This window comes from Podarcis pityusensis (assembly GCF_964106645.2).
Source record: "Podarcis pityusensis genome assembly, chromosome: 1".
NCBI classification, from domain to species: domain Eukaryota; kingdom Metazoa; phylum Chordata; class Lepidosauria; order Squamata; family Lacertidae; genus Podarcis; species Podarcis pityusensis.
The window spans coordinates 47,055,869-47,067,701 of record NC_138028.1 but is presented as its reverse complement, the minus strand read 5'-3'; the positions used below and the strand labels follow the sequence as shown (position 1 = coordinate 47,067,701).

General features: G+C 45.8%; 2 protein-coding genes and 2 pseudogenes across 5 annotated transcripts in view; all 4 read right to left on the bottom strand.

The window, feature by feature from the left end:
• Positions 1-11,833, bottom strand: part of LOC308463436 (uncharacterized protein) — a gene marked incomplete at its 5' end in the record, with an annotated part of 341,915 nt that overhangs the window by 19,081 nt on the left and 311,001 nt on the right. The gene's annotated exons all lie outside the window — the stretch shown is intronic.
• Positions 1-11,833, bottom strand: part of LOC308469293 (disintegrin and metalloproteinase domain-containing protein 20-like) — a 40,466-nt gene that overhangs the window by 10,634 nt on the left and 17,999 nt on the right. The window lies entirely within an intron of this gene.
• LOC308463083 (disintegrin and metalloproteinase domain-containing protein 20 pseudogene) lies at positions 22-4,266 on the bottom strand (annotated as a pseudogene). Its single transcript has one exon. The product of its transcript is annotated as a disintegrin and metalloproteinase domain-containing protein 20 pseudogene (transcript).
• Positions 6,397-9,761, bottom strand: LOC308469462 (disintegrin and metalloproteinase domain-containing protein 20 pseudogene; annotated as a pseudogene). Its single transcript has one exon. The product of its transcript is annotated as a disintegrin and metalloproteinase domain-containing protein 20 pseudogene (transcript).

The following is an 11,833-nucleotide window of genomic DNA, read 5'->3' as shown; positions in this document are numbered from 1 at the left end:
CTGGTTCTGCTGGGCCAATGTCACCAACGCAGCTGCCTGGTCAGCCATGGCTTCTGGCTCTTCCCAAACGCACCCCAATGAAGGGGGGGTGCGGGTGGGTCAGGAGCAAACTGTGCTGGTCCCAGGGGGGTTACCGTGAGGCGTGGTCAAAGTCCGGTCCTGGGCCAAGGGTCTGGAGACTGTCCACCAAGGGGGAAGCTGGGTTCAAAGCAAAAGCCGGGCGTGGTCGGGAACTCCGGAAAGACAGGTCTGGGTGCTAGCAGAAACAGGTTTCCAACGTCGTTGCTCCCGCAACCTGGAACCAGGCTGACTGGCCTTTATCTTCTCTGAGGCCAGGGGCGGTCCCGGCCCCCAGGTGACCCGCCTCTCCTGGCCTTAAGGTGAGCACTCCTCCTGAGAGAAACCAGTTCCCTCCGCCTCTCTGCCCTGAACCTCTACAGCTCAGGAGAGGCTGGAGGGTTACTGGACCCAGGCGGAGGCTCACCTTCCCCTGACAGGGCTGGGAGAGGCGCACCTGTAGGCAATGGGTCATCAATCACCTCCGGAGCCAGAGTGGATTCATCTGGTGTCTGCTCCTGAGGATCCGGCAGAGGTGCAGGCGCTTCAGATTCAAGGCCCTGCCCCAGCTCAGCCGGCCCTGGAGGCGGGGACTCCTGTGCAGACTGGGATTCCTCCGGTTCAGCCTCTGAATCAGATTCCCAGGCCATCACATCAGGTTGCTCACGGAGGCAAGACAGTCTGAGCACATAACACCAATCCTGGCCTAACCACACTGGTTGCCAATCAGTTTCTGGGCCCAATTCAAAGTGCTGGTTTTGACCTACAAAGCCTATTGTGGCTCAGTACCCAAATACCTGAAGAAACACCTCTCCCCGTATAAACCAGCATAGACCCTACAATAATAATCTGAGGCCTTTCTTCTTGTGCCTCCTCCTCAGGAGTTCTGGGGGGTGGCAACACAAGAAGGGGCTTTTCAGTGGTGGCTCCCTACTTATGGAATGCTCCCCCTGAGGAGGCTCACCTGGCATCATGAAGAAATAGCTTTAGGCACTAAGCAAAAACTCCCCCCTCTTTTGCTAGACCTTTGTTTTTAGTTATCTGTGGTCTCCAGTGGTTGGAATGTTTTAATCCCGCCTTTTAAAAATGGGACTTTATTTTACATTTATCTTTGGTTTTTATTTTATTTTCTGCTGGTTTCAATGTACAGTATGTGTTTGTTTTTATATTATAAACCACTTTGGATTACCTTCTTTAAAGTATGAAGAATAAATTAGATAAACAAATCAACATTTTGTCATTTTAACATTTTGTTTCCACGGTTCTCTGCATTCTTCAGTTGCTTTGATATGAAGACTTGGAATCACTAAGATTACGTAACGTTGTGATGCTCAGCTGTTAAAGGGTTTTGTTGCCTTTTTATCTCTGCATAATACTGTCCATTATTTCCTGCACATCTATTTGACACATTCAGTGTATTGTTCAATTCTCTCATTCAGTTGGGACAGGATTTTCTTCCTCTTTTACACCTTCTTCATATGTTTTTTCTGGTTTTTATACAAACCGCTCTCTCAGACGCTTCCTGAAATAGTAGAAACAAGAAATACAATTGCTGCTATCATTCCTGTCATGTTGACGCTACGTTTTGAAGTGTTCCTTGGTGGAGGAGGTCCACTGTCAATGCTGCCACCATTACCTTGGTTTAGACAGTCTGGAGGGGCCCAGCCATCATCACAATGACAATGTTTGTAAGTGTTGCATATTCCTCGATTATGACACTTTGTGACATTGCAATCATATTTCAAGAGGGACACATTCTTGCACTCCCCATTAATACACATCATTTCTGTGCCACAGGGAGTCCCATCTCTCACTGCTCCAATATCGGGTATCTCCATTCCAGCGTGGTAATCTGTACTCCAGCAATGCCTATTGCCAAGGGGAGTATTAATTATGGTGCTGTGTTCCTCCAAAGAAGGTAGTTTATAAACATTTTCACACTGGATTCGGCCGCACAAGATGTTCTGAGTATCACATTTCTTATAAGTGTCATGTCTAAGCCCACAGTTGCCAAAGCGATCACCTCGAGCATTCATTTCACTGAAACAATCCTTTGATGCACCGGTTGCTTTGTTGCCAAAGATCATTCTGCACTGCCTAGTGTGAGTTGTGCAATTCCCATGATAGCAATATGCACCATCACTACACGGGGCACCATCTTGTACATAAACATCTTCAGGACACCATTCTGAAGTCCCGTTGCAGTACTCGGGGAGATCACAGCTGCTGACCTGTTCTCTGCAAACCTTATGAACTGGAAGATACTGACACTCAACACAGCACTCTCCAAAAGCACAAGTGGCATCTGGACTCAACATGCAATTAGACTGGCAACATGGATCCAACTTGCATTGCTCTGTTGAGCCACAATCACATTCCTCTTTATCTTCCACTACTTTGTTTCCACAGTATGCAAATTTATACATTAGATGAGGGTCTAGTGGAACTAACAAACACTGTCTGTTCCTTACTGAGAAGTAATCCTTATAACTGCAATTGCTAAACTTATCTGTGGTTACTCCATATTCAGCCATAACGCAAGGATGTCGATCACAAGTGCAGTATTTTTCATCATGTTTCATTCCAAGATTATGTCCTACTTGATGGGCAAATATAACAGTAAAATCAAACAAACTGGGAGTCATATATGACTCAACACCACTTGCCCAGGGGGCAGTACAAATTGATCTTAAGTACGCTAATCCAACCATAGGTCCAAAACTTTTATATACAAATAAGTGAGCAGCATCTAGATCTATATGTTTACTTAGTGACTTTTTTACAAACGTGACAAAATTGAGCAGTGTTTTTTCTATTGTGTCTTCGATTTTCATGAGGTTCTTTTCTGACCAAATCTCCAGGCCAGCTATAGACAACTCAACAGCAAGTGGCTCATATACTGAGTTTGCAGCATGGATGATATCTAGAACTTGCAAAGCAATACGACTTTCATTTCTGTCAAACCTGACATATCGTTCATGTTCTATCACAATGGCAAGCTCCAAGTATCTGGTATGTGTCCACCAGGCTCCTCTCGCATCAATTTGAACTGTTACATTATTTGTGCTTTGGATCATGGCCTCTTGGCGTCTTTGCTCTTCCTCTGTTAGCCCGCACCTCATTCGTACAGCACCCACCATTTCCTCCAATCTATACAACACATGTTGAGAAGTAGCAGATGCCTGAACAGGTTCGATTTCATAGGTGCGGTTTTCTAAGTGCAACAGACCCCTGAGTCCCCCTGAGCAAGTGCTGAGGGTGACTCGAGAGGCAGGATGGCCTTTTACCAAGCCGCGGTAGAAGCAGTCATCTCTGATGAAAGGATAGTCCATCTGAAGGTCCCCCTTCCTACCGTAAGTGAAGACAGGGAAATGTTTAGGCACAAAGCTCTTCTTTTTCCTGAGCTTCACGATGTGGCCCTTCCCCTCAATTTGCAGCAAGTAAGTGATAGTGTGGGGGTTTTGTCCATATCGGGGGGTTAATTTCCTTGGGACAATCATCTCATAGGAGGCATACCTATAGCCCTGTGGAGGGTTCTGACCTGCAGTCTCACTCAACACATTCCATGAGATCAGCACCAGCAGCCAGGGAAGACTGCTTGTCATCTTCCCTGACAGGTGAAAGAATGCACTAAGGCACCCCATGGGATGGCCTGTTGTGGGCCCAAAGCAAAATGGGAAGGAGACTCCTATAGAGAGAGAAGGATTCTGATGATAGCAACAGTCTGTAGATTTACCTTTGGAATGTGGGCGGGCCTTGGTGATTAGGGACAGAATAGAATGCAGAGACTGGGCAAGCAGGAAGCGGGTCAGAGTGCCTGACAGGGGACTTAACAGGAAGAACAGAAAGGAGTGCTGATAGGCTGAGGACCATAGTGTCAGGTAATCATGGGAACTGAGTGCAGGGCAAGGGAAGAATACCTAGTCGCATAGCTGTCAACTTTTCCCTTTTCTTGTGAGGAATCCTATTTGGAATAAGGGAATTTCCCTTAGAAAAAGGGAAACGTTGACAGCTATGCGCTAGTAGGAGTTCCTATGGCCTTGTCATGAACAAATTTGGTATAGATATAGTATTTCTTGTGCCACTGAAGGGCTGGAAGCAGGATATGTGAACAGCAAGTTGCCTGCTCTACAGAGATTTGGCCAGCAATATGCAGCAATAGCAGGTAAGGCGAAGGGGGAGTTTTTAATTATTATTATTATTATTATTTTATTAAATTTGTATAACGCCCTAAATCCATAGATCTCATAAATTTACAATAAGATATTAGATGCAGGTTGGAGTAAAGGTAAAGGTAAAGGTAAAGGTAAAGGTACCCCTGCCCGTACGGGCCAGTCGTGTCCGACTCTAGGGTTGTGCGCCCATCTCACTTAAGAGGCCGGGGGCCAGCGCTGTCCGGAGACACTTCCGGGTCACGTGGCCAGCGTGACGAAGCTGCTCTGGCGAGCCAGCACCAGCGCAGCACACGGAAATGCCGTTTACCTTCCCGCTATAAAGCGGTACCTATTTATCTACTTGCACTTAAGGGTGCTTTCGAACTGCTAGGTGGGCAGGAGCTGGGACCGAACGACGGGAGCTCACCCCGCCGCGGGGATTCGAACCGCCGACCATGCGATCGGCAAGTCCTAGGCACTGAGGTTTTACCCACAGCGCCACCCGCAGGTTGGAGTAGTTTGTATCAAATGCTATAAATTTTATATGAAGGTGTTTTTAAAACAAATTATAGGAAGTCTTTACTTGTCCATCTGGTCCACAGAGTCACACTGTAGCTGTTGCATACGTGCTCCTTTTGATGAAAAGGCTCACATTCAAAATTCTCCAATGTGTCTACTCATTTTGAGGTGGCTCACTCCTTACCCCACCAACACACATGCAGGGCATAGAGGGCAGCTGCCCCTCATCCCAAGGGTATCTTGGCTGTGACTCTTGGCTGCGAGTCCTGGAAGACCTGCTCTCTGCCTTGCAGCCTTTTCCCACCTGACCTAGGAGGGAGGGGCCCTGACTGACTTCAGCTACAAAAGCTGAGACTGCTGAACACACCCTTGGGCTGGGGTGTTGTTTGCCGAATTTTATTGGGAGGGGTGGTGGTTGCTGCTGTTGCTGGTTTTTTGTATCTTTATTATAGATCTTGTGATTTATGTGGAAATTGTTCAGTTTGGTTGTATATTTTTTATGTTTTCTTTATTGCTTATCACTACTTTAGTTATGCTGTAGTTATGAGTCCAGCTACAAAAGCTGGCTGGGGACCCATCAATTTTCTCTGGCAGGGCCACTGGGTACTTGCCAGAAGCTGGTGCGTCAGCCCCAGGAGCCGGTAAGGCGTCCAACCGCTGCTGAAGCGCCGTAACCACATTGCTTAGCTGCTGAACGGTGTGAGTCAAGGCCTGGTTCTGCTGGGCCAATGTCACCAACGCAGCTGCCTGGTCAGCCATGGCTTCTGGCTCTTCCCAAACGCACCCCAATGAAGGGGGGGTGCGGGTGGGTCAGGAGCAAACTGTGCTGGTCCCAGGGGGGTTACCGTGAGGCGTGGTCAAAGTCCGGTCCTGGGCCAAGGGTCTGGAGACTGTCCACCAAGGGGGAAGCTGGGTTCAAAGCAAAAGCCGGGCGTGGTCGGGAACTCCGGAAAGACAGGTCTGGGTGCTAGCAGAAACAGGTTTCCAACGTCGTTGCTCCCGCAACCTGGAACCAGGCTGACTGGCCTTTATCTTCTCTGAGGCCAGGGGCGGTCCCGGCCCCCAGGTGACCCGCCTCTCCTGGCCTTAAGGTGAGCACTCCTCCTGAGAGAAACCAGTTCCCTCCGCCTCTCTGCCCTGAACCTCTACAGCTCAGGAGAGGCTGGAGGGTTACTGGACCCAGGCGGAGGCTCACCTTCCCCTGACAGGGCTGGGAGAGGCGCACCTGTAGGCAATGGGTCATCAATCACCTCCGGAGCCAGAGTGGATTCATCTGGTGTCTGCTCCTGAGGATCCGGCAGAGGTGCAGGCGCTTCAGATTCAAGGCCCTGCCCCAGCTCAGCCGGCCCTGGAGGCGGGGACTCCTGTGCAGACTGGGATTCCTCCGGTTCAGCCTCTGAATCAGATTCCCAGGCCATCACATCAGGTTGCTCACGGAGGCAAGACAGTCTGAGCACATAACACCAATCCTGGCCTAACCACACTGGTTGCCAATCAGTTTCTGGGCCCAATTCAAAGTGCTGGTTTTGACCTACAAAGCCTATTGTGGCTCAGTACCCAAATACCTGAAGAAACACCTCTCCCCGTATAAACCAGCATAGACCCTACAATAATAATCTGAGGCCTTTCTTCTTGTGCCTCCTCCTCAGGAGTTTTGGGGGGTGGCAACACAAGAAGGGGCTTTTCAGTGGTGGCTCCCTACTTATGGAATGCTCCCCCTGAGGAGGCTCACCTGGCATCATGAAGAAATAGCTTTAGGCACTAAGCAAAAACTCCCCCCTCTTTTGCTAGACCTTTGTTTTTAGTTATCTGTGGTCTCCAGTGGTTGGAATGTTTTAATCCCGCCTTTTAAAAATGGGACTTTATTTTACATTTATCTTTGGTTTTTATTTTATTTTCTGCTGGTTTCAATGTACAGTATGTGTTTGTTTTTATATTATAAACCACTTTGGATTACCTTCTTTAAAGTATGAAGAATAAATTAGATAAACAAATCAACATTTTGTCATTTTAACATTTTGTTTCCACGGTTCTCTGCATTCTTCAGTTGCTTTGATATGAAGACTTGGAATCACTAAGATTACGTAACGTTGTGATGCTCAGCTGTTAAAGGGTTTTGTTGCCTTTTTATCTCTGCATAATACTGTCCATTATTTCCTGCACATCTATTTGACACATTCAGTGTATTGTTCAATTCTCTCATTCAGTTGGGACAGGATTTTCTTCCTCTTTTACACCTTCTTCATATGTTTTTTCTGGTTTTTATACAAACCGCTCTCTCAGACGCTTCCTGAAATAGTAGAAACAAGAAATACAATTGCTGCTATCATTCCTGTCATGTTGACGCTACGTTTTGAAGTGTTCCTTGGTGGAGGAGGTCCACTGTCAATGCTGCCACCATTACCTTGGTTTAGACAGTCTGGAGGGGCCCAGCCATCATCACAATGACAATGTTTGTAAGTGTTGCATATTCCTCGATTATGACACTTTGTGACATTGCAATCATATTTCAAGAGGGACACATTCTTGCACTCCCCATTAATACACATCATTTCTGTGCCACAGGGAGTCCCATCTCTCACTGCTCCAATATCGGGTATCTCCATTCCAGCGTGGTAATCTGTACTCCAGCAATGCCTATTGCCAAGGGGAGTATTAATTATGGTGCTGTGTTCCTCCAAAGAAGGTAGTTTATAAACATTTTCACACTGGATTCGGCCGCACAAGATGTTCTGAGTATCACATTTCTTATAAGTGTCATGTCTAAGCCCACAGTTGCCAAAGCGATCACCTCGAGCATTCATTTCACTGAAACAATCCTTTGATGCACCGGTTGCTTTGTTGCCAAAGATCATTCTGCACTGCCTAGTGTGAGTTGTGCAATTCCCATGATAGCAATATGCACCATCACTACACGGGGCACCATCTTGTACATAAACATCTTCAGGACACCATTCTGAAGTCCCGTTGCAGTACTCGGGGAGATCACAGCTGCTGACCTGTTCTCTGCAAACCTTATGAACTGGAAGATACTGACACTCAACACAGCACTCTCCAAAAGCACAAGTGGCATCTGGACTCAACATGCAATTAGACTGGCAACATGGATCCAACTTGCATTGCTCTGTTGAGCCACAATCACATTCCTCTTTATCTTCCACTACTTTGTTTCCACAGTATGCAAATTTATACATTAGATGAGGGTCTAGTGGAACTAACAAACACTGTCTGTTCCTTACTGAGAAGTAATCCTTATAACTGCAATTGCTAAACTTATCTGTGGTTACTCCATATTCAGCCATAACGCAAGGATGTCGATCACAAGTGCAGTATTTTTCATCATGTTTCATTCCAAGATTATGTCCTACTTGATGGGCAAATATAACAGTAAAATCAAACAAACTGGGAGTCATATATGACTCAACACCACTTGCCCAGGGGGCAGTACAAATTGATCTTAAGTACGCTAATCCAACCATAGGTCCAAAACTTTTATATACAAATAAGTGAGCAGCATCTAGATCTATATGTTTACTTAGTGACTTTTTTACAAACGTGACAAAATTGAGCAGTGTTTTTTCTATTGTGTCTTCGATTTTCATGAGGTTCTTTTCTGACCAAATCTCCAGGCCAGCTATAGACAACTCAACAGCAAGTGGCTCATATACTGAGTTTGCAGCATGGATGATATCTAGAACTTGCAAAGCAATACGACTTTCATTTCTGTCAAACCTGACATATCGTTCATGTTCTATCACAATGGCAAGCTCCAAGTATCTGGTATGTGTCCACCAGGCTCCTCTCGCATCAATTTGAACTGTTACATTATTTGTGCTTTGGATCATGGCCTCTTGGCGTCTTTGCTCTTCCTCTGTTAGCCCGCACCTCATTCGTACAGCACCCACCATTTCCTCCAATCTATACAACACATGTTGAGAAGTAGCAGATGCCTGAACAGGTTCGATTTCATAGGTGCGGTTTTCTAAGTGCAACAGACCCCTGAGTCCCCCTGAGCAAGTGCTGAGGGTGACTCGAGAGGCAGGATGGCCTTTTACCAAGCCGCGGTAGAAGCAGTCATCTCTGATGAAAGGATAGTCCATCTGAAGGTCCCCCTTCCTACCGTAAGTGAAGACAGGGAAATGTTTAGGCACAAAGCTCTTCTTTTTCCTGAGCTTCACGATGTGGCCCTTCCCCTCAATTTGCAGCAAGTAAGTGATAGTGTGGGGGTTTTGTCCATATCGGGGGGTTAATTTCCTTGGGACAATCATCTCATAGGAGGCATACCTATAGCCCTGTGGAGGGTTCTGACCTGCAGTCTCACTCAACACATTCCATGAGATCAGCACCAGCAGCCAGGGAAGACTGCTTGTCATCTTCCCTGACAGGTGAAAGAATGCACTAAGGCACCCCATGGGATGGCCTGTTGTGGGCCCAAAGCAAAATGGGAAGGAGACTCCTATAGAGAGAGAAGGATTCTGATGATAGCAACAGTCTGTAGATTTACCTTTGGAATGTGGGCGGGCCTTGGTGATTAGGGACAGAATAGAATGCAGAGACTGGGCAAGCAGGAAGCGGGTCAGAGTGCCTGACAGGGGACTTAACAGGAAGAACAGAAAGGAGTGCTGATAGGCTGAGGACCATAGTGTCAGGTAATCATGGGAACTGAGTGCAGGGCAAGGGAAGAATACCTAGTCGCATAGCTGTCAACTTTTCCCTTTTCTTGTGAGGAATCCTATTTGGAATAAGGGAATTTCCCTTAGAAAAAGGGAAACGTTGACAGCTATGCGCTAGTAGGAGTTCCTATGGCCTTGTCATGAACAAATTTGGTATAGATATAGTATTTCTTGTGCCACTGAAGGGCTGGAAGCAGGATATGTGAACAGCAAGTTGCCTGCTCTACAGAGATTTGGCCAGCAATATGCAGCAATAGCAGGTAAGGCGAAGGGGGAGTTTTTAATTATTATTATTATTATTATTTTATTAAATTTGTATAACGCCCTAAATCCATAGATCTCATAAATTTACAATAAGATATTAGATGCAGGTTGGAGTAAAGGTAAAGGTAAAGGTAAAGGTAAAGGTACCCCTGCCCGTACGGGCCAGTCGTGTCCGACTCTAGGGTTGTGCGCCCATCTCACTTAAGAGGCCGGGGGCCAGCGCTGTCCGGAGACACTTCCGGGTCACGTGGCCAGCGTGACGAAGCTGCTCTGGCGAGCCAGCACCAGCGCAGCACACGGAAATGCCGTTTACCTTCCCGCTATAAAGCGGTACCTATTTATCTACTTGCACTTAAGGGTGCTTTCGAACTGCTAGGTGGGCAGGAGCTGGGACCGAAAGACGGGAGCTCACCCCGCCGCGGGGATTCGAACTGCCGACCATGCGATCGGCAAGTCCTAGGCACTGAGGTTTTACCCACAGCGCCACCCGCAGGTTGGAGTAGTTTGTATCAAATGCTATAAATTTTATATGAAGGTGTTTTTAAAACAAATTATAGGAAGTCTTTACTTGTCCATCTGGTCCACAGAGTCACACTGTAGCTGTTGCATACGTGCTCCTTTTGATGAAAAGGCTCACATTCAAAATTCTCCAATGTGTCTACTCATTTTGAGGTGGCTCACTCCTTACCCCACCAACACACATGCAGGGCATAGAGGGCAGCTGCCCCTCATCCCAAGGGCATCTTGGCTGTGATTCTTGGCTGCGAGTCCTGGAAGACCTGCTCTCTGCCTTGCAGCCTTTTCCCACCTGACCTAGGAGGGAGGGGCCCTGACTGACCTCAGCTACAAAAGCTGAGACTGCTGAACACACCCTTGGGCTGGGGTGTTGTTTGCCGGATTTTGTTGGGAGGGGTGGTGGTTGCTGCTGTTGCTGGTTTTTTGTATCTTTATTATAGATCTTGTGATTTATGTGGAAATTGTTCAGTTTGGTTGTATATTTTTTATGTTTTCTTTATTGCTTATGACTACTTTAGTTATGCTGTAGTTATGAGTCCAGCTACAAAAGCTGAGGCTGCTGAAGAGGCCAGAGACCATCTTGGCTGTCTCTTAGTGCAGACCCAGGTCAATCGAGCCTGAGCTTCCTCATGAACTACCATTGGCAGTATTGTTTGCATACCAGTGCAAGTAGATAAATAGATACCGCCTTACTGAAATCAAGATAGACTATATCCACAGCATTTCCCTCATTCACCAAGTTGTAATTCCATAAAAAAAAAAAGAAATCAGATTGGTCTGGCATGACTTATTTTTGAAGCTTTTAAGGCACTTTCAACACCAGAAATCTGACATGGCTTTTAAAAATTCCATTGCATTTAAAACATGATAATGGATTTCCAGAATATTTTTTTCTTTTATTTTCATGACAAAATCAATTTTATTTGTGACAAATAGTTTTGTTTTGATTTACTGAGTGTTACGGGTCACACTCTAAATATATATTAAGCAGAATACATTTTTATAAAGAAATTAAAATACTCTCTTATAAAATCATAGAATTGTAGAGTTTGAAGGGATCATGCAGGTCTTCTACTCCAGCCCCCTGCAATCCAAGAATCTTTTGCCCAACATGGGCTCGAATCCACAACCCTGAGATTAAGAGTCTCTGCCCTACTGACTTAATCTAGTTCTTTTTAAAAGTAATTTTGATTTTATAAAAGATAACGGCAACTGCAAATGTTTGTTTGTTTGTTTAATAAAATTTATATACCACTTGATTGTAGGGGGGGAAACCTCAAAGCAGTTTTGAAAAGTAATATGTAATTGAAATATGTCACAAAGAGTTACAACATTATACAGCACACACATACAAACTGATTTAAATACATCTTTGGGATAATATGAATTTGTAGTAAATCAGCAGAGTGTCTTGGTAGAACAAATTGTTTTATAGGCTTTAACAGACTAACTTTTTCTAATACTTTTTCTGGCAGAAAAACGTTATCTCTGAAATGAGGATGTGTGTTTTTTTACAGAGGTACGTCCTGCTTTTCTACACTTGCCTTTTATTTGTAAGGAACCTCTGTAGAAACAAAGAAAGGTGGTTTTCTCCATTTACAGTGGAGAGATGGATAGCTGAGGACCAGGCTCAAAACAGTGCCAGCGTGG